A 25,155-nucleotide genomic window follows, 5' to 3' on the forward strand; every position below is an offset into this window, starting at 1 on the left:
TAGTTTCTCCAACGTCCGTGTTAAGTGCGATACTCTTCCCGTTAATCGTCACTATTCACGTGAATAGTGTTACTATTCATGTGAATAGTACTATAGTGTTTTGTTGCAATGATTTACTATAGTAATTTTACAAAACACTTTTCTTTTTCTTATCTAAGTCCTATACATATTTCTAAGAGTATTACAAAAGCTTTCCATCACAATACAAATCTTCAAATCATTTTGATTCTTGATTGGTCTTGACTTGATTTGGACATCATCAAAACTTCATCTTCATCATTTTGTTAACAATCTCCCCCTTTTTGATGATGATAAAAAACTTCTTGATTTAAAGCTTTTGGTAATAATCTGTATTTAAAACACAACTTAAGGAAGAAAAGGTGCATTAGTGAATAAGCACAAATAGGCAAATAAGCTTTAAACATTTTCTCCCCCTTTTTGATCATAATTAAAAAGTTGTGTTTGATGTTCTCCTCATAAGATAATACTCCCCCTTAATAAAAGCATGTATGCATATGAGCTAAAAATATTTCAAATTTAAAGATTCATTCAAACATGCACAATAGGATATTTAAAGCAAATATTTTTAGGAGAAAGAGCTTATAAAACATTGTTGAGATCTTCATCTTGAGGATTGTCATCAATCTTTGCTTCATTTGTTGTCTTCTAAAAATCTTCGTCATTGCCTGCATGTAATTCAACTGACTCAAGAGGTTTTGCCTCAAGGTCTACAATTTCATCAAAGACAACATGCTCACATAAAAAGTTTTCCGATTTAAAACTATATATGCTTTATATATTAGAAGATATCCAAAAAAAATAGTTTTATCGGTCTTGGAATAAAAATTTTCTTAAATTTTGTTTTAAAGAAATTTTAAATATTAAAAAAATAGGTACCCAACTATTTTGTATGGGTCCTTTGGGTTAGATTTAGAAAAAAGAAATCATTTTATAACCCAAACATATCTACCACTTGGAACACCATAATGCTTAATTTTACATTTATTTGAAGTATGACCCTTTTTCATACAATAAAAGCATGATACAACATTTGTGTTCCTATAAGTTGTTCCTTTTTCTACCCAAGTTCTACGGGTTCTATGATTATGTTTATTTTTAATTCTAGGAACATACTTATTTTTAACAACCTTATTTTCATTATTTTTACTACAATCTCCTAAGGTTGTGTGTTCTAGTAGTTTTTTAAAATTAACACAAGATGCACATTCATCACTACTAGTAAATTTACCTTTTTCATAAATTAAAACTTTATTTTTCAAATCTTTATTTTCTTCAAAAATATTTTCCAAATTTAATTTTAAATTCTTATTTTCTTCAAGAATATTTTCAAAGTCTGATTTCAAATTTATATTTTGTTCAGAAATATTTTCAAAATTTAATTTTAAATTTTTGAAATCCTTTTTCAATTTCTGATGGGCTTTATCTAATTTTTCAGATTCTACTATTAAAGCAGCATAAATTTCATGCAATTCATTTTCACTAATTTGACTAGAATTATCAGAATCGCTAGATGTACTTACTTGGCTTCCAGCGTCGTCATTCACCACTAAACAGATGTTTGCTTCTTCATCTGAGTAGCTTGAATCTGAAATGGTCTCATTGTCGTCTTCCCATGCGATGTACGCTTTCTTTTTCTTGAAGAATTTCTTTTCTTCACCCTTCTTTTGATTTGGGCAGTCTGCTTTTAAATGCCCCTTTTCTCCGCAACCATAGCATCGATAATTTGAGGAAGATACTGGATTATCTTTCTTTTCGTATCTAAATTTTCCTTTACCTTTAGACTTCATGAACCTATTGAGCCTTTTTATCATAAGTCTCAAATTTCCTTCATCTTCTGAATCTTCATCTTCCATTTTGCTCTTGCTCCTTTCTACCTCAGATTTCAAGGCTAGACTCTTTTTCTTAGTTTTTGCTTTTGCTTCTTCTTCATCTAGTCTTCCGAGGTCAAGTTCATGTTCCCTCAACTTTCCAAAAAGTGCCGCCATAGTCATGGTGTTGAGATTTTGTGACTCAGAAATTGCAGTCACTTTTGGTTGCCAAGACCTGTCTAAAGATTTCAAAATTTTTATATTAAGCTCATCAGTATCGAAAGACTTACCTAGTCCAATAAGATGGTTTACGGTGTTGGTGAAGCGTTTCTGAACATCTACTATTGTTTTCCCTTGCTTCATCCTGAACATCTCGTATTCCTGGATTAAGGTATTCTTTCTAGCTCTCTTAACATCATCTGTACCTTCATGGGTTACTCTAAGTACTTCCCACATTTCTTGTGCAGTTTTACAAACAGAAATCCTGTAAAACTCGTCAACAGTTAAAGCAGATGAAATAATATTACGAGCTTTTACATCATTACCAAATTTTTTCTTATCTTCAGCAGTCCATTGGTCACGGGGCTTTGGTTCCTGCATATTGTTAGTTGGAACAAAAGGACCAAATGCAACAGCATCCCAAATATCTATATCAATAGATTCCATAAAAATTTGCATTCTGACCTTCCAAAATGCGTAATTTTCACCTGTGAATAGTGGTGGTCTATTGATAGAAGCACCCTCTGCAAAGGTTTGATGTGATCCTGCCATTTGAATGACTATCAAAGCAAGCTCTGATACCAATTGTCAGGAGCGGCTGCAGCGGAATGGTTAGCGTGGAATAACAAACCAAGAGGGTTTTTAATACTAACGTGTGCCTTTTAATTTCTACTCAATTAAACTTACTTAGCAATTAACAAAGACAAATAAAGCAAGAGTAAGGTTGAGAGAAATTTGCACAGATGATTTTATCCTGGTTCGGATCTTACCAATCCTACGTCCAGTCGTTTATCTCAAACAAGATAAACCTTTTTACTAACACAAAACAATTACAAACTACAATCACAAAGATACAATTTGTAAGAGTTTAGAAAACACCTCTCTTGATACCACAAGAGATGAAACTACACCTCCTTTGAGTCTTCACAAAGGATGAACACCTCCTCCGAATACTTCACGAAGGATGAACACCTCCTCCGAATACTTCACGAAGGATGATTCTCTTCCGAACACCTCCTTAGACACACCAAGGATGAACCGGCTATTTCCTCTGTCACCGTAGTAGCACTTCACCAGCTCCACAGACAAGAGTTTCACAAGCCGAACAAGAACACACAAGTCTCAAGAATTTCTGAGTATTTTGAGCACAAGGGAAGAGTTTCTGTGTCTCTGGATATTTTTGAAATGAAGCCTTCCATTATACTTATAGGCTTCCATTCACTAAAAGACAAACTTAACGGCTAGTTTCTCCAACGGCCATAAACGGCTAGTTTGTCCAACGGACACAAACAACTAGTTTCTTCAATGGTCATAAACGGCTAGTTTCTTCAACGACTAGTTTCTCCAACGTCCGTGTTAAGTGCGATACTCTTCCCGTTAACCGTCACTATTCACGTGAATAGTGTTACTATTCATGTGAATAGTACTATAGTGTTTTGTTGCAATGATTTACTATAGTAATTTTACAAAACACTTTTCTTTTTCTTATCTAAGTCCTATACATATTTCTAAGAGTATTACAAAAGCTTTCCATCACAATACAAATCTTCAAATCATTTTGATTCTTGATTGGTCTTGACTTGATTTGGACATCATCAAAACTTCATCTTCATCATTTTGTTAACAATCTCCCCCTTTTTGATGATGATAAAAAACTTCTTGATTTAAAGCTTTTGGTAATAATCTGTATTTAAAACACAACTTAAGGAAGAAAAGGTGCATTAGTGAATAAGCACAAATAGGCAAATAAGCTTTAAACATTTTCTCCCCCTTTTTGATCATAATTAAAAAGTTGTGTTTGATGTTCTCCTCATAAGATAATACTCCCCCTTAATAAAAGCATGTATGCATATGAGCTAAAAATATTTCAAATTTAAAGATTCATTCAAACATGCACAATAGGATATTTAAAGCAAATATTTTTAGGAGAAAGAGCTTATAAAACATTGTTGAGATCTTCATCTTGAGGATTGTCATCAATCTTTGCTTCATTTGTTGTCTTCTAAAAATCTTCGTCATTGCCTGCATGTAATTCAACTGACTCAAGAGGTTTTGCCTCAAGGTCTACAATTTCATCAAAGACAACATGCTCACATAAAAAGTTTTCCGATTTAAAACTATATATGCTTTATATATTAGAAGATATCCAAAAAAAATAGTTTTATCGGTCTTGGAATAAAAATTTTCTTAAATTTTGTTTTAAAGAAATTTTAAATATTAAAAAAATAGGTACCCAACTATTTTGTATGGGTCCTTTGGGTTAGATTTAGAAAAAAGAAATCATTTTATAACCCAAACATATCTACCACTTGGAACACCATAATGCTTAATTTTACATTTATTTGAAGTATGACCCTTTTTCATACAATAAAAGCATGATACAACATTTGTGTTCCTATAAGTTGTTCCTTTTTCTACCCAAGTTCTACGGGTTCTATGATTATGTTTATTTTTAATTCTAGGAACATACTTATTTTTAACAACCTTATTTTCATTATTTTTACTACAATCTCCTAAGGTTGTGTGTTCTAGTAGTTTTTTAAAATTAACACAAGATGCACATTCATCACTACTAGTAAATTTACCTTTTTCATAAATTAAAACTTTATTTTTCAAATCTTTATTTTCTTCAAAAATATTTTCCAAATTTAATTTTAAATTCTTATTTTCTTCAAGAATATTTTCAAAGTCTGATTTCAAATTTATATTTTGTTCAGAAATATTTTCAAAATTTAATTTTAAATTTTTGAAATCCTTTTTCAATTTCTGATGGGCTTTATCTAATTTTTCAGATTCTACTATTAAAGCAGCATAAATTTCATGCAATTCATTTTCACTAATTTGACTAGAATTATCAGAATCGCTAGATGTACTTACTTGGCTTCCAGCGTCGTCATTCACCACTAAACAGATGTTTGCTTCTTCATCTGAGTAGCTTGAATCTGAAATGGTCTCATTGTCGTCTTCCCATGCGATGTACGCTTTCTTTTTCTTGAAGAATTTCTTTTCTTCACCCTTCTTTTGATTTGGGCAGTCTGCTTTTAAATGCCCCTTTTCTCCGCAACCATAGCATCGATAATTTGAGGAAGATACTGGATTATCTTTCTTTTCGTATCTAAATTTTCCTTTACCTTTAGACTTCATGAACCTATTGAGCCTTTTTATCATAAGTCTCAAATTTCCTTCATCTTCTGAATCTTCATCTTCCATTTTGCTCTTGCTCCTTTCTACCTCAGATTTCAAGGCTAGACTCTTTTTCTTAGTTTTTGCTTTTGCTTCTTCTTCATCTAGTCTTCCGAGGTCAAGTTCATGTTCCCTCAACTTTCCAAAAAGTGCCGCCATAGTCATGGTGTTGAGATTTTGTGACTCAGAAATTGCAGTCACTTTTGGTTGCCAAGACCTGTCTAAAGATTTCAAAATTTTTATATTAAGCTCATCAGTATCGAAAGACTTACCTAGTCCAATAAGATGGTTTACGGTGTTGGTGAAGCGTTTCTGAACATCTACTATTGTTTTCCCTTGCTTCATCCTGAACATCTCGTATTCCTGGATTAAGGTATTCTTTCTAGCTCTCTTAACATCATCTGTACCTTCATGGGTTACTCTAAGTACTTCCCACATTTCTTGTGCAGTTTTACAAACAGAAATCCTGTAAAACTCGTCAACAGTTAAAGCAGATGAAATAATATTACGAGCTTTTACATCATTACCAAATTTTTTCTTATCTTCAGCAGTCCATTGGTCACGGGGCTTTGGTTCCTGCATATTGTTAGTTGGAACAAAAGGACCAAATGCAACAGCATCCCAAATATCTATATCAATAGATTCCATAAAAATTTGCATTCTGACCTTCCAAAATGCGTAATTTTCACCTGTGAATAGTGGTGGTCTATTGATAGAAGCACCCTCTGCAAAGGTTTGATGTGATCCTGCCATTTGAATGACTATCAAAGCAAGCTCTGATACCAATTGTCAGGAGCGGCTGCAGCGGAATGGTTAGCGTGGAATAACAAACCAAGAGGGTTTTTAATACTAACGTGTGCCTTTTAATTTCTACTCAATTAAACTTACTTAGCAATTAACAAAGACAAATAAAGCAAGAGTAAGGTTGAGAGAAATTTGCACAGATGATTTTATCCTGGTTCGGATCTTACCAATCCTACGTCCAGTCGTTTATCTCAAACAAGATAAACCTTTTTACTAACACAAAACAATTACAAACTACAATCACAAAGATACAATTTGTAAGAGTTTAGAAAACACCTCTCTTGATACCACAAGAGATGAAACTACACCTCCTTTGAGTCTTCACAAAGGATGAACACCTCCTCCGAATACTTCACGAAGGATGAACACCTCCTCCGAATACTTCACGAAGGATGATTCTCTTCCGAACACCTCCTTAGACACACCAAGGATGAACCGGCTATTTCCTCTGTCACCGTAGTAGCACTTCACCAGCTCCACAGACAAGAGTTTCACAAGCCGAACAAGAACACACAAGTCTCAAGAATTTCTGAGTATTTTGAGCACAAGGGAAGAGTTTCTGTGTCTCTGGATATTTTTGAAATGAAGCCTTCCATTATACTTATAGGCTTCCATTCACTAAAAGACAAACTTAACGGCTCGTTTCTCCAATGGCCATAAACGGCTAGTTTGTCCAACGGACACAAACAACTAGTTTCTTCAATGGTCATAAACGGCTAGTTTCTTCAACGACTAGTTTCTCCAACGTCCGTGTTAAGTGCGATACTCTTCCCGTTAACCGTCACTATTCACGTGAATAGTGTTACTATTCATGTGAATAGTACTATAGTGTTTTGTTGCAATGATTTACTATAGTAATTTTACAAAACACTTTTCTTTTTCTTATCTAAGTCCTATACATATTTCTAAGAGTATTACAAAAGCTTTCCATCACAATACAAATCTTCAAATCATTTTGATTCTTGATTGGTCTGGACTTGATTTGGACATCATCAAAACTTCATCTTTATCATTTTGCTAACGCTGTATATTGATGTTATGTTATTGAGTCTATATGAGTTGTTAATCGCACAATTCTCTAGTATTACGAGTCTCTTGGGAAAACGATACCCGGTCTTACCGGTTTATTACTTGAACGATTCGGTGCACTTGCCGAAATCGAGCCCAACAAGTATTTTTTGAGCTAATAAGTTTTTGGCGTCGTTGCCGGGGATTTGGGGATTGAACCCGAGTCCTAGCAACGATCAACAAGTTAAATTGGGCCTCATCAAGTTTTTGGCGCCGTTGCCGGGGACTCGTGTCAATACTAGACTTTTGTGAGGTTTCTAACTTATGTAGACTTGATTTTGTATATAGAACTAACTCTTGTGTTGTAAATAGATTTTCTGTTTTTTTTGGGCTAATTTGTGGCTTTAGCCTAGTTGTGTCTAAGTGTATGCAGGGAGATGTTCATACAAGGAGGACTCCAGCCTCAAAAGCATCATGAAGACCCTGAGATTGAAGGAATTATAGGACACAAGGAGAAAACTATGTTGAGCATCACAAGCTGCCCCAAATTCTTCCTCCCTTGAAAATGCTCCAAGTGCTAAGTGAAAGATGAAGAAGAAAGGGAGAAGGAAAAGAGAAAGACTAGTCACCACCACCCTTTGATGAGAGACAAGGAACTCAAGCCTAGCAAGCCAAAGTTGATCAAGAGGATTGAGTATTTAAAGATGTCAAGGTAGTGGAAGGGCTAAAAAGAAGAATTCAAGCTATGAGAGTTGATTTGGTGGCTAGAAAGTGGTTCAAGAAGAGTTGGTGGAAGGAGCACACCAACATCAACATTTGCACTTCATTGAGTAATCCGTCAAGCTAATGACGTTAAACAAGCGCTTTTGGGAGGCAACCCAATTTTCTTACCCCTTTTTACTAGTGTTTGTGTGATTTTTGTGTTATTTGCTTTAGTAGCTTATGTTTTGTATGTTTGTGTAGTTTTGCATTTTTGTGATTTTTGAGTTTTGATGTTGTTTTATGGTTTGTATAAGTGTATTAGGTTAGTTTTAGCTTGTTTGGTGTGTGAGTGCATTGAATGAAGGTCTAGAACCAAAAATCACATGGTGAGTGGCCAATTTCGCAGAAATCTGCATTATGCAGAAAACTGATATGGCGCCCAAGCGCCCCCTGACTGAGGGGCGCCCGAGCGCGAGCTGCACGAGGGCCATCCTGCACCAACTTGACCGAGTGGCGCCCAAGCGCCCCCTGCAGAGGGGCGCCCGAGCGCGACCTGCACTAGTGGCGTCCAGCACAAAAAAATTTCTGGTTCTGTCTTTTGTTTTTGTTGATTGATTTTGAGTTTTCTCTTGCTTTGCACTCTTTCACACACTCCTTTTTATGTGTTTTTATACCTTTTTGTGTTGTTGTACCTTTGGGAAGCTTAATTCTAAGACTTCCCTCTATGTTTATGTACTTTTGTCTTTGTTTGTTTTGGATTTCTTTGTCTTGTTTCTTTGCTTTCTTGTGCATCTTTCTTTTAGTTTGTTTTATGGATTCTTCTCTTCAGTTGTTGACTATGGGATACTAATTTTGCTTTGAGCTTTCTTGTTACAGGATAAGATCTTCCTTAGGAATTAAAGAGTTTAAAACCACCAGTGGCCAACCTTTGAGGCATGCGTGAGTTGAGCACCATATGAAATGAAGATTTTGCTGCTCGTGTAGCATGGCCTGGGGGCCAGGCCCCTACTGATGGGGGAGGTGGAGCAGTTGCGGAGTATAAGCTACTGTTGGAGGAAGATGTTGCAGATGAAAGTGAAGCTAGTCTCCTACACTACTGGAGCTGCATGTTGCAGATGAAAGTGAAGCTAGTCTCCTACACTGCTGGAGCTGCAAAGAGTCCATTTTAATCGGTTTTTCAGTTTTAATTTCCAGTTCTTATTTGCTTTCAGTATTTGTGATTTGGATTTCTTTTTGACTTGCCTTGTGGATAGTTCTTGTGCAATTGGTCTGGTGATTTGAGTGAATCATTTTCTATGCTTGAATTGAATACAAATCTGTTGTGCTTGCTCTTTATCCATGAGAATTGTTTTGAAAATCTAATTGAGATTATGTGGTTGAGCCTGTTGAACAGAGATTGTGGTTGCTTGTATATGTTTAGATAGATGCTTGGTTTTAATTGTGATCAATATTCTTGGCATGATGTTTATCAAATTTTGGAACCTTGAGTGAACCTGTGAGATGTTGTGCCTCAGAGTTTATTGATGAATGTTATTACTTTGGAATCACATTTGATTTTGCCTGAGTTTCTCTATTTGAACTAGTTACTTGCATGTTACAAAGGATCAAGGCCATCTTGTTCTTCCACCTCTTCTACATTTTGAGCCTAAAAGCCAATGTATAACCTTTGAACCTTAAAGAAAACTTTCTCATTCCCGAAACCTTAAGCCTATTGAAAAATCATTAACCTCCTTACCTTGAGTAGAGATGAACATATATGTTAGAGGGAGGAGAATGGTCTAAGTTTGGGGGAGTTCTTGTCAAAAGGAGAGCATTGAGAAAAACAATAAGTTGAGTCAAAAAGAAAGAAAAAGAAGAAAGAAGAAGAAGAAAACAAAAACATGAATTCAATGAAAAAGAGTTGGGAAATAAGTTGAGAGTGGTTTATTCAATTTTGGAGAAAAAGAGATACTATGCTATATCATGAATTAAACTGTTTGGTCTCTTATCTCAAGGTGCTTTGTTGTCCAGAAAAACCAATTTTTCTTCTTAGCCCAGCCACAATACAAGCCAATCAAAGTCCTTGTGATGTAACTTGTTTGTTAATGTGTTTGATATTGTTGAAACGAAAGGCAAAGTTGATTTGTGTAACATTGTGATATTTGAGAGTTAGACACACATCCTTATACACCATTGTGCTTGAGTGAAACACTTTCCTTGGTGAGGATTGGTTCCATGCACTCATTGAAAACAACTTGCCATGTTTGTTGATCTATCATTTGCATCTATCTTGTGACTTTGAATTTGTGAGCACCATGATTGAAGTTTAGCTTGCTAAGACTATATTGTCTCTTGAATGTGATTTATAAGTTGAGCAAGCATGATTGATATTGTTTATTTGATTGAAACTATGCTTGAGTTGCTAGACCATTGTGATTGAATTGTTTGCTAGGAGAAGTACTTTTGCTTGAGGACAAGCAAAGTTGTAAGTTTGGGGGTATTTTGATAATGCTAAATTATACCATATTTTAAGCATCATTTTAGTAGCAAAATCAACTCCTTTCTAACTTATAACTTGCTTAATCCTCTTGTTTTGTCTTGTTTTCTAATTATTTGTGTTTTTGGCTACTTTGATGTACTTTCATCAATAATCCCTTATTTTGTAGCTAAAAATGAGCTTGGAAGACTCTCCAACAAACGATAGAACTGGACCAAGAAATTAGAACGAAGAAATGCCATCAGCAGTGCAAGAACGCTCGTCCCAGGAGAGCGGACGCTCGTCCAGAAGGCAGAAGAGCAGACGCTCGTCCAGAGTGGAAGCAAGAGCGGACGCTCGTCCAGGAGCTCATGGAGGACGTTCGTCCCAGATTGAGGACGCTCGTCCAGTCAGGCGGGCGCTCGTCCAAGAGAGCGGACGTTCGCCCAGGAAGAGGACGCTCGTCCGAGGACGCTCGTCCAAGCCAGGCAGAGGACGCTCGTCCAGCCAGGAAGAGGGCGCTCGTCCAAGTTGCAGAGAGGACGCTCGTCCAGCCAGACACGAGGGACGCTCGTCCATGCAGAAGAAACGAGAGGACGCTCGTCCATGCAGAAGAGGACGCTCGTCCATGCAGAAGAGGACGCTCGTCCATGCAGAAGAGGACGCTCGTCCATGCAGAAGAGGACGTTCGTCCAGCGAGCAGAAAAGGACGCTCGTCCAAGGAGGCGTTAACGCTCGGCAGCGAGAAGTGGACGTTCGTCCACTTTCAGCTTCCAGAGAGTTTCACGCCCGGGCGTGAGAAATGGGGCGCCCGGGCGTGACTTTCCAGAAAGTCTCGCGCCCGGGCGCGACTGACAGAGGGCGCCCGGGCGCGATTTTTACTGATGTGGTAGACAGCTTATTTAACCCAGAAACGCGAAGGGTTAGAGGTCTTTGGTCATTTGGAGGCGCGATTTCACTGAGAGGAGAGCTTGGAGGGCTGCTAGGGTTCGTGGGAACACTCCCTTCTTCCTCTTGGGTTCTCCTTCTTCTTCCATCTTTCATGTTGTAAGCTTTAGGGTTCTCCATGGAAATGGAGAACCAAACCCATCTTGTTGGGATTAGTTGTAGCCTTTGAATTCTTGTGTAATTGTTGAATGATTTGATTATATATATGCCTTTTCTATCAATTGCTAGTATTCTTGTTTCCAATCTTAAAGCTTGCATGTAATGGGAACGTTCATGGCTTGATTTTGGGGTTTTATGGATTATGGGAACGTAAGATGAAATCTTGAACTGAAATAAGAGTCCTTGAGGGTCATTGATTCTAGGAATGGAAGATGATTCACATGTTGTCTTAGATCCCAGCTCTTTAATGCGGGCTTTGCTTGTTAGATTGCCAAGGAATTGGGGTTTGATAGGAAAAACCTAGGCTCTTTCACCTAAGGAATTAGGGCTAGAGTGTTTTAGTGGATTGACTTTAGTAAATTGATAGAGAGGAGATGAAATTGGTTTTACACAAGAGTGCTTTGGTGAAAACTAACCTTAACAATGTCATTTCATACCATTTCTAGTCTTTTCCATTTCCAAGTGCCTTCAATACCAAAGTCCAACCTTGTAATTATGTATGAATTTACATTCCTGCACTTGTTCTGTATATTGATGTTATGTTATTGAGTCTATATGAGTTGTTAATCGCACAATTCTCTAGTATTACGAGTCTCTTGGGAAAACGATACCCGGTCTTACCGGTTTATTACTTGAACGATTCGGTGCACTTACCGAAATCGAGCCCAACAAGTATTTTTTGAGCTAACAAGTTTTTGGCGCCGTTGCCGGGGATTTGGGGATTGAACCCGAGTCCTAGCAACGGCCAACAAGTTAAATTGGGCCTCATCACGCCCTCTGCCTGGGACGAACGTCCTCTCCTCTGGACGAGCGTCCTCTTCTCGGGACGAACGTCCTCCTCTCTTGGACGAGCGCCCGCTTCTGGGACGAGCGTCCTCGGACGAGCGTCCTCCTGGACGAGCGTCCTCCTGCCTGGACGAACGTCCACTGTGCTGGGACGAGCGTCCTCCTTCCTGGACGAACGTCCTTGCACTGCTGATGGCATTTTTCGTGCTAATTTCTTGGTCCAGTTCTATAGTTTGTTGGAGAGTCTTCCAAACTCATTTTTAGCTACAAAACAAGGGATTATTGATGAAAGTACATCAAGGTAGCCAAAAACACAAATATTTAGAAAACAAGACAAAAGAAGAGGATTAAGCAAGTTATAAGTAAGAAAGGAGTTGATTTTGCCACTAAAATGATGCTTAAAATATGGTATAATTTAGCATTATCAAGCCCACACCACGAACAAGAACTATAAGCTTAACTTTTAATGCCACGTGTCAACACTCAATTTCGTCCGGGTTGATTAAATAAAATTTTATTTTTATCAAAAGGAAAAATATAAGAAAAAAATACAAAAAGGGTATATAATAACAAAATAAAAAAAAAAAAAAAAAAGAACGAAAGAAAACGTTCGTCCTCAACTGAGGGCGTTCCTCCTCTTTCGCAAAAAAAAAACCGTTCGTCCTCATCTTCAACCCGTTCGGTCATAATGTTTTGATGAACGATCGAGCTCAATGATATATGTCTTCAGCGCTCGGCTTTGGACGTTCGGCCATTTGTGGTGTTCAGCAAATAGCGTTCGGTCATTTTTTGTGTTAGTGAACGTTCGGTTTTGTTGTGTCTTGTGTTAGTGAGCGTTCGGTTTTTTATTTTTTTTAAGGAGCGTTCGGTCATCACTTGGACGCTCGGTTTCTCTTTTGAATGTTCGGTCTCCTCCAGCATTCGTATTCCTTGCATTCGGTTTTGAGCGCTCGTCCTTTGGACGATTCGTCCTTCCCCACTGTCGCTGAAACCGTTCGTCCTTCGCAACTGTTACTGTGGCCGCTCGTCCAAACAGTGACCACAGTGACCGTTCGTCCTTCCCTACTGTTGTTCAACCGTTCGTCCTTCCCAACTGTTGCTGTGGCCGTTCGTCCAAACAGTCACCACAATGACCGTTCGTCCTTCCCTACTGTTGTTCAAACCGTTCGTCATTTCCCACTGTTGTAACATTCGTCCTTTCTCACTGTTGCTGAAACCGTTCGTCCTTCCCCACTGTTACTGTTGACGCTCGTCCAAATAGTCACCGTTCGTCCTTCCCCACTGTGGCCGCTCGTCCAAACAGTAACCGTTCGTCCTTCCCCACTGTTACTGTGGACGCTCGTCCAAACAGTAACCGTTCGTCCTTCCCCACTGTTACTGTGGACGCTCGTCCAAACAGTGACCGTTCGTCCTTCCCCACTGTTACTGTGGCCGCTCGTCCAAACAGTGACCGTTCGTCCTTTGCACTGTTTAACCGTTCGGCATTTCCTCTGGACGTTCGTCATCAACCGTTCAGCCATTTGTTTATTTTACACGTTCGTCCTTAATCTTTTTATTCTCGGAAATTGAGTTTTAACGTTCGATCTTGGTTCTGTATTGTGAGCGTTCGATTTAGACTGCGAGCGTTCGGTTCATTGTTTTGGTTAGCGTTAGACCTGGACCAGTTGTTTTACCTTGTGAACGTTCGGTCTCCACTATTTGAACGTTCGTTCTTAATGTGGTTGGTTCTCGGTTTAGCGAGCGTCCATGCCGAGCGTTCGGTCTGTATCAGATTCTAAGCGTTCGGTCATGTAATATGAGCATTCGTTCATCTTTGTAATTGTCGTTCGTTTTGGTAGCTGGCCCCGTATTTGACCGTGCGTCCAAACGTTTTTATTGGTCTGACAGCAGAGGTTCCCACCTATCATCATTAACCTCCATGCTCCAACTCTTTCACGTCTAGAGCAACAGCTCTAAGACACACACAGCAGTAAGCAGATTTTCCCAGGAACACATGTGTAAGTGGATGCAGTTGGTCAGCACATGCACGTGGAGGTGGAGGGACATGGAAGAAGGAGAATAAAATGGTGTTTTGATGACATGGAAGAACCACTTGACAAGAAGGTAGTCAATGAGCACATATTGGAGTGTCCCACATGCAGCAATAATGAAGTAAAAAAAATGAAGAAATCAAAAATAATTCAAAGGGAAGCAACCCCACGCACAGGGTGTCCACCATATGAAGAAGAAGACAAGATTGGGAGGCCCTCACCCTATTTTCTCACGGCCAAAAAAACTGTAGCTCAGCATGCAAAGAAAAGAGGATCACGGGAAGAATTCTGAACAGATTGGGAAGCTCACGGGTTCTGAGATTTGGCTATAAAAGAAAGCAAGCAGCAGAAAAAAAGGGAGATTTTTTGGCTCTTAATCACTCCACAGATTCAGAGAATCCTTCCATTTTCCAGTGCTTCCTTTTCACTCATCAAAATCTAGCTCAAACCATCAGTTCGACCTCACTCTGCTCCTAAGGGAACCATCCCATAGAACCCATCGCCATCGTCCTTTTCCTCATCATTCCGCATCAACATCCTCATCTCGGGACCAACTTCATTCCAGCTCCCAGCCCGTAACCAATCAACCTCACCTCACGGCCAACGCTTGTTACAACCATACCTCCCTACCATCACTGCACAGGCGTTTTTGTTTATCCCCTCAAACCTGCATGAAATAGGATCCAAAAATCTTATCAAAAAAGGGAACAAGAGACATCTCTCCGACAAGAGAGGAGAAGGAGAATCCAAGAGGAGAAACGTTTTAAAGCTGCGCAAGTATGTTCTTTATCTAAACTCTCAGCCTTTTCTGTGTGAACGCATGCCCTCTGTTTAGATATGAATGAATGAGTTTGAGTACGAATGGATGATGTCGTATGTATGAAATATGTTTGATCAGTACGTACTAGTTTGCTTCACCTGTGACTTCACGGTTTGATCAAGAGCACACACCAATATGTAATTTCAATATCCAGATTCACTAAGTGTAAGTAATAATAGTTGAAACATGCGTGAACTGAAAGGCAGCCATACACTCATCAAACAGAAACCTCTAGAGAAACCGATTTCCTCCATCAAGCACATCACGGGAATCTACCATTCTTCAACCATTTTCATCTAAAACACCTCTGAACCACACCCATAATCACCTCCAGTGGCTGACTCCCTTTGCTTCTTCATCCTAACCCCAGCCCACCATCTTAAAACCTTTCTTCTTCATCTTCACTAAAGGGGGATACCCACGGCTACTGGGAAGCAGCTGACTCTCTCAACCTCTGACCAGGGCCTTTGCCTCTCATGACCACCACCCGTCTCAACACCCAAAACATAAAAACACCCTTCCATCAATCTTCATTCCTGGACGGCCACTGGAATCCATCATTTGCATCACATCATCATTTCAAACCTTTCTTCTTCATCTTCACCTTACCTCACTGCCCTTCCCCTTCAACAACATTCACCTTCCTCGGCTCATCACTACCCGCGATCACCTCCAATAGCCCATCCTCTTCATCCTAAACCCTTATCCCACGATCTATCCTCATTTTTTTTCACATCTCAGACCAGCCTTCATCCTTATACTACGGCCAACATCATCATCTTTACCTTACCTCACAGCAAAACACCCATCCTCCATATTCTCACACAACCAACATCATCACCTTCATCTCCAACACCTCACGGCCAACACCATCATCCTTATTCCCTCACCCGATCATCATCTTCATCCATATACCTCCAACACTGATCTCGAACAGCTCCACCTTCACCACGTTTCTACACCTCCACCGTGACCCAATCACGCCTCACCTTCCTCCTCCATTTTCATCGCCCAACTTCAAATTCGTCTTCCAATTATCAAAAACCCCAAATCAATACACAACATAACAAATCCAGTGCACACAATCAGACAATCCTGAATCAATCAATAATTGATAAAATTCAAAAAAAAAGAGAGAGAAGAGGTTTGGTGGCGTCAGCCACGGTTCGCGGTAGTCGGGTTCCCCCAGGCAGCGGAGGCGCGGCGATTTCCAAAGAAGCAGAGGCGCGGTCCTAGTGGCGGCTCATGACGACGACGGTTGGATGCAGTGGCGCAGCGGTTTCCAGAGAAGAAAAGGCGCGGCGGAGGTAAAACCCCTCCCTGGGTGGCCAGATCGAGACGCGGTGGTGAGTGGCGGCCAGCGCGACGAAGAGGCAGGAGATAGTGGTCCGGTGGCCGTTTCGTCGCGGTTGCTGGATCGGAGGGGCAGCGGCTGGTGAGCGAGAGCTGACGGAGGCAATCTCCTCCCCGAGGTGGCCGTTTGAACACCTTTGGTTTCTCTTGGTGTGATTGGAAGAATGGGAGGAACCCCTAAGGGTCTCCAGTTGAAGAACGAAAGGCCACCTGTTCCGAATCCAGTTTTCAAAATAAAAAAAAAACAAGTAAGAGATATAAAAAAAAAAAACTAATGAAAACCCTTTCTCCTTCACGCACCCCCCAGATTTCATCTTTACACCCCTGGTTTTTATCTCTGTACCCCTAAATTCAGTTGAGCTTTTCTCTTGTTTTGTGCTTTAGTTTCTTAATTTTATTATTATTTGTTTGATCATTAATTTTTATTGTGTAATCCCCTTGTAAGATGACCCCCATCCCTCTGTACTGTCTTTGTCTTGTTTATTTATCAAACACTGCACACACTCACTTTTTTTTATAATGAGCAAAAATTACAAAAATAAATAAATAAAATAAAAAATATGTTTTAAAGGTTTAGGCACATGTGTGATCGCACGCATCGTCCTTGTGCCAAAAACCTTTTCTCTTTCTTCAAAAAATACCCAAAAATATGTTTTAAAGGTTTAGGCACATGTGTGATCGCACGCATCGTCCTTGTGCCAAAAACCTTTTCTCTTTCTTCAAAAATACCAAAAAATATGTTTTAAAGGTTTAGGCACATGTGTGATCGCACGCATCGTCCTTGTGCCAAAAACCTTTTCTCTTTCTTCAAAAATACCAAAAAATATGTTTTAAAGGTTTAGGCACATGTGTGATCGCACGCATCGTCCTTGTGCCAAAAACCTTTTCTCTTTCTTCAAAAATACCAAAAAATATGTTTTAAAGGTTTAGGCACATGTGTGATCGCACGCATCGTCCTTGCGCCAAAAACCTTTTCTCTTTCTTCAAAAATACCAAAAAAATATAAAAATCCTCAAAAACCAAAAACATTCACTTTTTCAAAACTACAAACAATATCGCCTGCCAGAACTACGTGATCCTTGATTCTCCATCAAAAGTGGAGATACGTAGGAGCAAGGCCAGTCCTTGTCAGGTTCACTTTCCCAAAAATCCAAATTTATCCATAATCATTTTCCAAACAATTTCTCAAACAAATTTTAAAGCAGTTTTCTAAAAGAACTACGGAACCCTGATTTCTCATTCTTAATGAGAATACGTAGGAGCAAGGTCAATCCTTGTCGGGCCCAAAAAACTAAAAAAGTACATTTTGTTTCTTTAGAATTTTATTTTAGGGGATAGTTAAACATTTTGAAAACCACATCATATTCGCGTATTTAATTAAAGGTACTGCCTTAGGGCAGGTGTTGTAGGGTGCTAATACCTTCCCTACACATAACCGACTCCCGAACTTAGAATCTCATTTTCGCAGACCATGCCTTATCATTTTATGTTTTTTCCGTAGTTTTCCAGAATAAACTATGGTGGCGACTCCAAAATCTCTTTTCCAATATTATTAATCTTCTTTTTTTATTGGATCGTCGTCCCGTCGCGATTCCGGTTGCGACACCACGTAATAAAAAATTACATTGTCAGCATATTCTTCTTAACGGTGTTATCTCAATTTGACGGAAAGCCCCTATTTGATCCAATTTTACAAAAATAAGGACCCAATTGAGACGCCGAAAAAGAAAGGGACCTATTTGAAATTCTGGACGAAAATAGGGACTTTAGGAAACATTAAACCTAAAGAATATTAGTGTACATTCATACATAGAACTAGTCATACCTCGATTCTGTTCAATGGATTTTACTGTTTAAGCAAATTTGGAGAGACATATTTGTGGAATAATTTTTGTTTACTTTCATAAATTTAAAAAAAGAAAGAACGAAGATTTACGAGATATATTACATTATTTATCTCTGCTGATGAAAAGGGATTTGCATTGATTGTTTATGAAAAATGCATTTTATTCCTTTCATTTAGAAGGTACATGCGCTAGTATAATAAGAAGAAAAGACACCGGTTATTTTTTATTATTGGCATTGGTTCTACAACCGAGGCATATGTGGGCGAGGTAAAAAGGCCAGACTTTATGCCTTGGTCATGGACTGAGATAAAACTAGATAGGAATATGCCTCGGTTCTTAGATAACCGAGGCAATATCGTAATTTTTTTTTCAGATGCAACCTATTTTTCAGTACGCAACCAGCAAGCAGAAATTTCAGTACGCAACCAGAAACAGAGTGGTGCAAGTCATTGTTTTTCAAACAACCGGAAAATCCCAATCCCAATCCGAGATCAAAACAGACCTAATATTTCCCAATTTCAGAAACCCAAAGTGCTTGTGATTGTGAGTCTTCATTGGCCTGGCCTCAAGAACAATGCCAAAATCTACAAAATTTCACAGATCTAACATGGTTAAACTTCAGCTTTATTGGGTTAAGATATGAAGAAGAGGCAGAAGAACAAGAGTAGATGAACACCTTCTGCAACGAACCAGGAAGCTCCCTTAGGGTTTCCAATCACACAGGGCTTCGACGGCTGGAGGAAGATTGTCGTTCTAGGGCGGCGGTGTTCCATTAAGGGGTGAGAGGGTAGCGGCGACTCGCGGTGGATCTGGAGTGGTGGATGAAGATGAAGATATAGAGGGGAAGAATGGCGGAGGCAGCAACGACGGAGGGCTCGCCGATCTGGAGCGGCTTGGCGATGGCGATCTGGAGCGGTGGATCTAGAGCGACGGAGCCAGCAGCGGCGGAGGCAGCAACGACAGAGGGCTTGCCGATCTGGAGTGGCTTGGCGATCTAGAGCGGCTTGACGATCTGGAGCGGCTTGGCGATGGCAATTTGGAGCGATGCACAACCTCTTTTTCCTCACATTCTACTTCGTTGTTTTATTGTGCTCTTTTTCTTTTTGTTTTACGTTCATTCTTTGTCCTCTCTTTTTTTCATTGTGAGGTGAGATTGTGGTGAGTGAGAGGTGACTGGTGGGAGAAATTGTTACGAATTCATGTTGGTGGTGTTTCAAGGTCTCCGTAGTGCTTGAAGGTGCAAAAGGGTGAAGATGCGCATATAAGTACGTAGTCTACCCTAAATTAACCTTTAAATTAACGTGTAAAACCTTAAACAGATGTCAGCATCCGTCGGCGGATGTCTTCTCCTGATCAACAACGCCAGACACCAGTAGGGAATTTCCAGACTCCACACGGTGTGTGGCATTTGCTGGAATAGTATCTGCAGATGCAGGAATCCAATATACAAGCATTAAATATTTTCGTTCTGCATGATGATACCAAATAAACGAGAAAATACGTATTGTTTTGTTTTAGCATTGTAACTCTTTGAAGTCATCACGCACTGCTGATACGTATTGTTTTGGAAATCACGTCTCTAATTCCCACTCCAAACAATTATGGGATATTTTGTGAAGCCATCAACTCACTGCTAATAGGGTGACAACTGAATAAGTGTACCAAGCAGTATCCAGTGATAAAATATAATTTAAACTAATAATTTGGATGAAAAAAGAATTGCATCAAAGCATAATAGAACAAATGTAGAAAAATATTCATTTTATTTAAGTCAAAAAGGCTAATCCCTTAGGTGTTCCCTCTACTAACCCTTTTAATTTTGGCAAACTCTTTGTATTAAGATTTCAAAATTATCAAGTCATATTCCTACATGATAACAAATGTTTGATTAACTTCAAGATGCATCTCACCACCAATTTTTCAATTGTTCAGTTGCGTATCTAAGTATCTTGTTGAAAAAAAAAACATTAAACACACTTATAATTAGAGGTGTACATATAATACCTATATATTATACATGCAATTTTTAAAATGGAAAAAGCCTTATGCTTGGTTTGCAGATGTCCCAATATGCATCAACCAATGAATAGAATCAACAGGAAGATACTCTTAAATTAATAATCTAAAAACTAAAAAAAAAATTAACAACCTCCACGGATATGGCATATCCTGACACATCTCACATATTATCAGTTTTAATTTTCTATTGAAATAATTAAATAAATAATAATTGAATAACTAAATTAAAAAAAAATTCCACTAACAAATTAAAATAAAAACTAATTTAAATAAATCTATATATACATTTCAAATAAAAAAAATTAATAAACTAAAAAAGAAAAAAAACAAAAGAAAACACCCAAAGCCAAAACGGATGTCCCATATCTGTTTAGCCTTGAAAAACGGATATGGGACATCCGTCGACGGATATGGGACATCTGTTGACGGATATGCAACATCTGTTTCAAGGCCAAACGGATATGCGACATCTGTTCTGGCTTGAGCGGTTATCGGTAAAGCCTTCGGTAGAAACCAGACAGAAGTAAGTGATATTTGTATTTATTATCAAACCACACAAACCTACATAACATGTTCACAGCACAGACAGACCTGTATAACATTTTCAAACCACAGACAGACCTCCATAATATACATTCCAAAATTTTCCAATCATTAATGGAGAGTAAACAACAATATAATAACATCATTTGTATTGTTGAAATTTAAGAACTTGTAATTGGAAATCAAACATTAAACATAAAACATAAAACAATATGTTCATCTAGCAAATGTAATGTAATAGAATCCTAATGTAACATAAAAAATGTTCTAACAACTATGTTCATTAACAAAATAAAACTAAAAATCTACATAGTCATCATCAGAATGATCTTCATCATCCTGTTGCTCTATAGATGGCTGGACTGGTGTGGGCTGAACTGATGTGGGCTGCTGAGGGACAGCGGGTGACGGGGAGGGTCGTGGCTGGGTCGGAGGGACAGTGGAATGAATGTCTGAAGCATCAGGCAGCGCTCTCATTACCAGGGACTTGAAGTTTGTAAACTCGGTTCTCAAGTCACTGTAGTTTTCTCTCAATTCATGATTTTCCTGGTCACGTTGTTGTAGTAGCTGTGTCAAGCGCTCGATGGTCTCTTCAGCAGTAGTGGTAGAAGAAGAAGGTTGGTGCTTTAGAGTATTTGCTCTTGATGCTGTATAGTTTGCACCAAGTTGTCCTGCACCGTACACTCGTCCCTTTTTCTTTCCACCAACGACATCGATCCAGCACTGTGTCCTACGGATGTCTTCGTCCTCATTAGTTGCATCATCCGGTGTAGGAGTTGACCCATGTTCGGATCTAACCTGTGAAAGTCTCGTAGAAAATTCTTCCTATTCAAACATTAAAGCAATGTTAGGGAATGATACAATAACAAAATGAAAAATTATTAGTACCATTGTTATTTACTTACATGAGTCAAAATTTGGGTGGTAGAGTTGCTTGTTTTTAATGAATTTGGGGGCTGGAACATCAAAATTATGAAGTACTTTATTTCTGCATCATTAAGCTATTTAAACCAGTTTGGAATTAAGCTGTCTAAAACACAGAATCAGACTTTGGAAACTAGAACTGGGTTTATCTTTGGCTAGCCTCTTATATTTAAAAATGATCTATATCGCATGCTAATATTGTTAAGCTACAAAATCCATAATATTATAAAACTCAGATAAATTTCATATCTCAATCAGTAGGTAGCAATTAGTGCATTCAGGTTAGATTGATTAATTAATTGAAGTGTTTTATTCTAAGAACTATTCACGTGATTACTAACAAGTTGACAAATCTTAAGTTTGAATAATCAACGTTTTCCAGTGTTTAAGATAATAATTTCAATAAATATATTTAATAATTATAGTTATTAATACTTATAAAAATATGGTATTATATTATATTGAGAAAGTGACGTTCACAGAACAGAGCATGTTTGTTAACAGTTATTATTTTTCACGTCAATATCTTTTGTATGCCAATTCATGCTTCCCCTTTTCAAAACGATGTTATGGTAAAGTACTTTAAACACTTTTATACTGTGCTTATGATTGAAAGAAAATCATTACCTTCAATTAAACTGGAACTTGATATGTTAGGCAAAAAGATTGAGGTGAAAGAAGCTGAGAATATTTATCTGAATGAGTCTATTGAGAGGATGGATAAAGAGTTGCAACAGATAAAAGGTGCAAATTGCCGTTTAAGTCATCAAGTTAAAAATTCAGAGAATCTTCTCAAGAAGGACTTAGAGCTTCTAGAAATAAAAAGGTTGAGGGCTGTAGAGACATTAAATGAAGAGTTTTGCAGATATATTGAGAAGCTGAACATGGATTACGAAGAATCAAGATTAGTTGGACGTTATACATTTCCTTTGTCTAAGAATAATAGGTATATTACCTTCTTACATCATGAATTGGTGTAATGAAATTGGCTATACTTAAATGTTAAAAGGTTGGGTTGTTGTTATACCTTGTTTACACTCACGTGTTGCCTTCACTATGTCTACAAGAATGTTTGAACCAGTTTTGGAAGGTTTAAGTCTTTTAGAAGAGGTTATAGGGTCCAATTTGACTTTTTATGCAGATTTTGTGCAATCAAATTCAAGTTTTGGCATTTTTAGCTCATATCACCAAGGCTAGACATTGTATCATTTCCTTATAGGTTAATATCTTGCTACACAACCACCTAAACATGGATTGAAAATGAAAATTGAAAGCTGGAACAGATTCACACAATTGACTACAGAAGCAAAAACACCAATCATAACAAATAATTAAAATTCAACCTGAATAGTCAAGCATGATCAAGTTCAACAATGCAGAGCTGGAATGGTAGGAAATTCACTATGGATGACATGAATTAAAAAAAAACTCAGGTTGTAGATTTTTGTACTGAAGTTAGCACTTGCAGCTGGCTGAAAGTTCCCTATTCAACCCATATTTTGTTTCATCTCCTCTTCCTAAAGATGCTACCTCAAATGAATAAGGTCTCTAAGTTGGAAACTGCACCACAACACTTAAGATCAGCACAAACCAACAATATAAACATCAATCCAAATCTTAACACTAAACTAATAAACAGTCAGGGCAATAAAAAATGTAACAATGTGATAACTTTAAGAAGTATTGAGAAGGATCAAACTAATTTCTATGAGATGTCTACTTCCCCTACTCTTTTATCCATAAAAAAACCACCTCTTTAATGTTTTCTTGTCACTGCTCTTGGGGTAACAGTCCATCAACTGCTGAGCTTCTGAAAATAATGATCATATATTTGATTTACTTTGAAGTACTTGAAAATCTGGTGATAAGAATAATTTAAACAAATGGAAATCTGGAGTTTGAGTCTACTTGTTCATCTTCTTATCAAATTGGAAGGTAATAAAAGAGTTGCAGGCATGAATTGGAAAGCATGCTTTTTTTTAATATATATATATATATATATATATATATATATATATATATATATATATATATATATATATATATATATATAATTCTAAATAATTAGCGGCATCCAATAGAAATGGGAAAATTTTTAGGTTTGATGGATGTTAGAGAAAATATGCACAACAAAATGCTATGATCAATATTCAATCAATAAAATACCAAAGATGCTTGAGATGTATACAAGTTTTACTATAGAACACATGAAGCAAGCAAATGCAAGAATGGGAAGCAGGAAGCGAAAAAGTGAAGGCAAACAGCTTTAGGAACCGGTGTTATCAAAAGCATAATTATATAAGACATTTAATAACCATTTTAAAAATTAAAAGAAAGGAAGTATTATTGATTGTTCCTATCATTTATTTATTCAATAGAAGGATTTTTCTTATCAATGATTGGTCCAAAAATGCAATTCACTAAAATCCAAATAAAGACATTAAAGGGTTCATCCTACATGTAGTGAGCTACATACATACACAAAGCACAAGTTGGCCTTAATTGACAGCTAAACATTATTGAGGTTACCTTGAACTATGGTTGAGTAATACGTAGGTGCTAGGATCATGCACATTTAAGTAACTTGTAAAAGACAAGGTTGAAAGAGTAAAGGCATCAATGAAAATTGTATGCACTTGCACTCTTTCTTACTTTTGTACTTAGAATATAAAAAAGGAAATAATTTAGCCAAAGGGAAAAGGAAAAAATTAACAATTCTTTGACTTTATTCTCGATTGTTAGTTATAATATGTGAGGTAAAATTAAGTTCATAAAGTATCAAAGTTGATGATGGAAAGATAAACCAAACTATATAATATGTGAGGTAAAATCCAAATATCAACTGCAGCTTCTAAAATAGTCTAGTTTCTGCTGTACAAGCACATGGATTTTGGCTAATCAGGTTGTTTTACATGCTATTTTTGTTTTTGGCAGCTGAGTGTGAAACCCTCTGTCTCACATTTAACTTCTTGCCTTGGACAAAGTGAAAATGAAAAAGGACAAGAAAATGCTAATTAAAAAAGATCACCGATGACACTATTTTAGTTTGTAGCTTTGGATCACAGGGGAAGCTTATATGAAGTGGTAAATGACCAACTAAGGCTTGCACTGTGAAATAGAATATGTTGAACTGAAGTTCTATCATACAATACAAATAATCTATATGCCCTTTGTCCAAGTCAAAAATCTTCACCAATTACAAAGCCTAAGAAACTGCCAAATGTTTGGATATAGAACCAGAAATGATAAGAATCAAATATGTGGAACTAATAACTGTGACCTGGTCAGATCTAAAACTAAACCAGTTCAAAGAGCCACACACTTTGCACATATAAAACCACAAACCAGCTAAGGCAAAAAACATAGCAACCAAACTTCCACTACAAGAAATGCGCTAATTATCGACGAGCATTTACGGACAACCTTATAGCCTTCGGTAATGAAGTAGTGAAATAATTTACCGAGGGCTTTTGGCCCTCGGAAATCTCCACGATGCTTTTAACTAAACATTTTGGGTTTCGTCCCC

This window comes from Vigna angularis, chromosome 4, assembly GCF_016808095.1.
Source record: "Vigna angularis cultivar LongXiaoDou No.4 chromosome 4, ASM1680809v1, whole genome shotgun sequence".
Taxonomy (NCBI): Eukaryota; Viridiplantae; Streptophyta; class Magnoliopsida; order Fabales; family Fabaceae; genus Vigna; species Vigna angularis.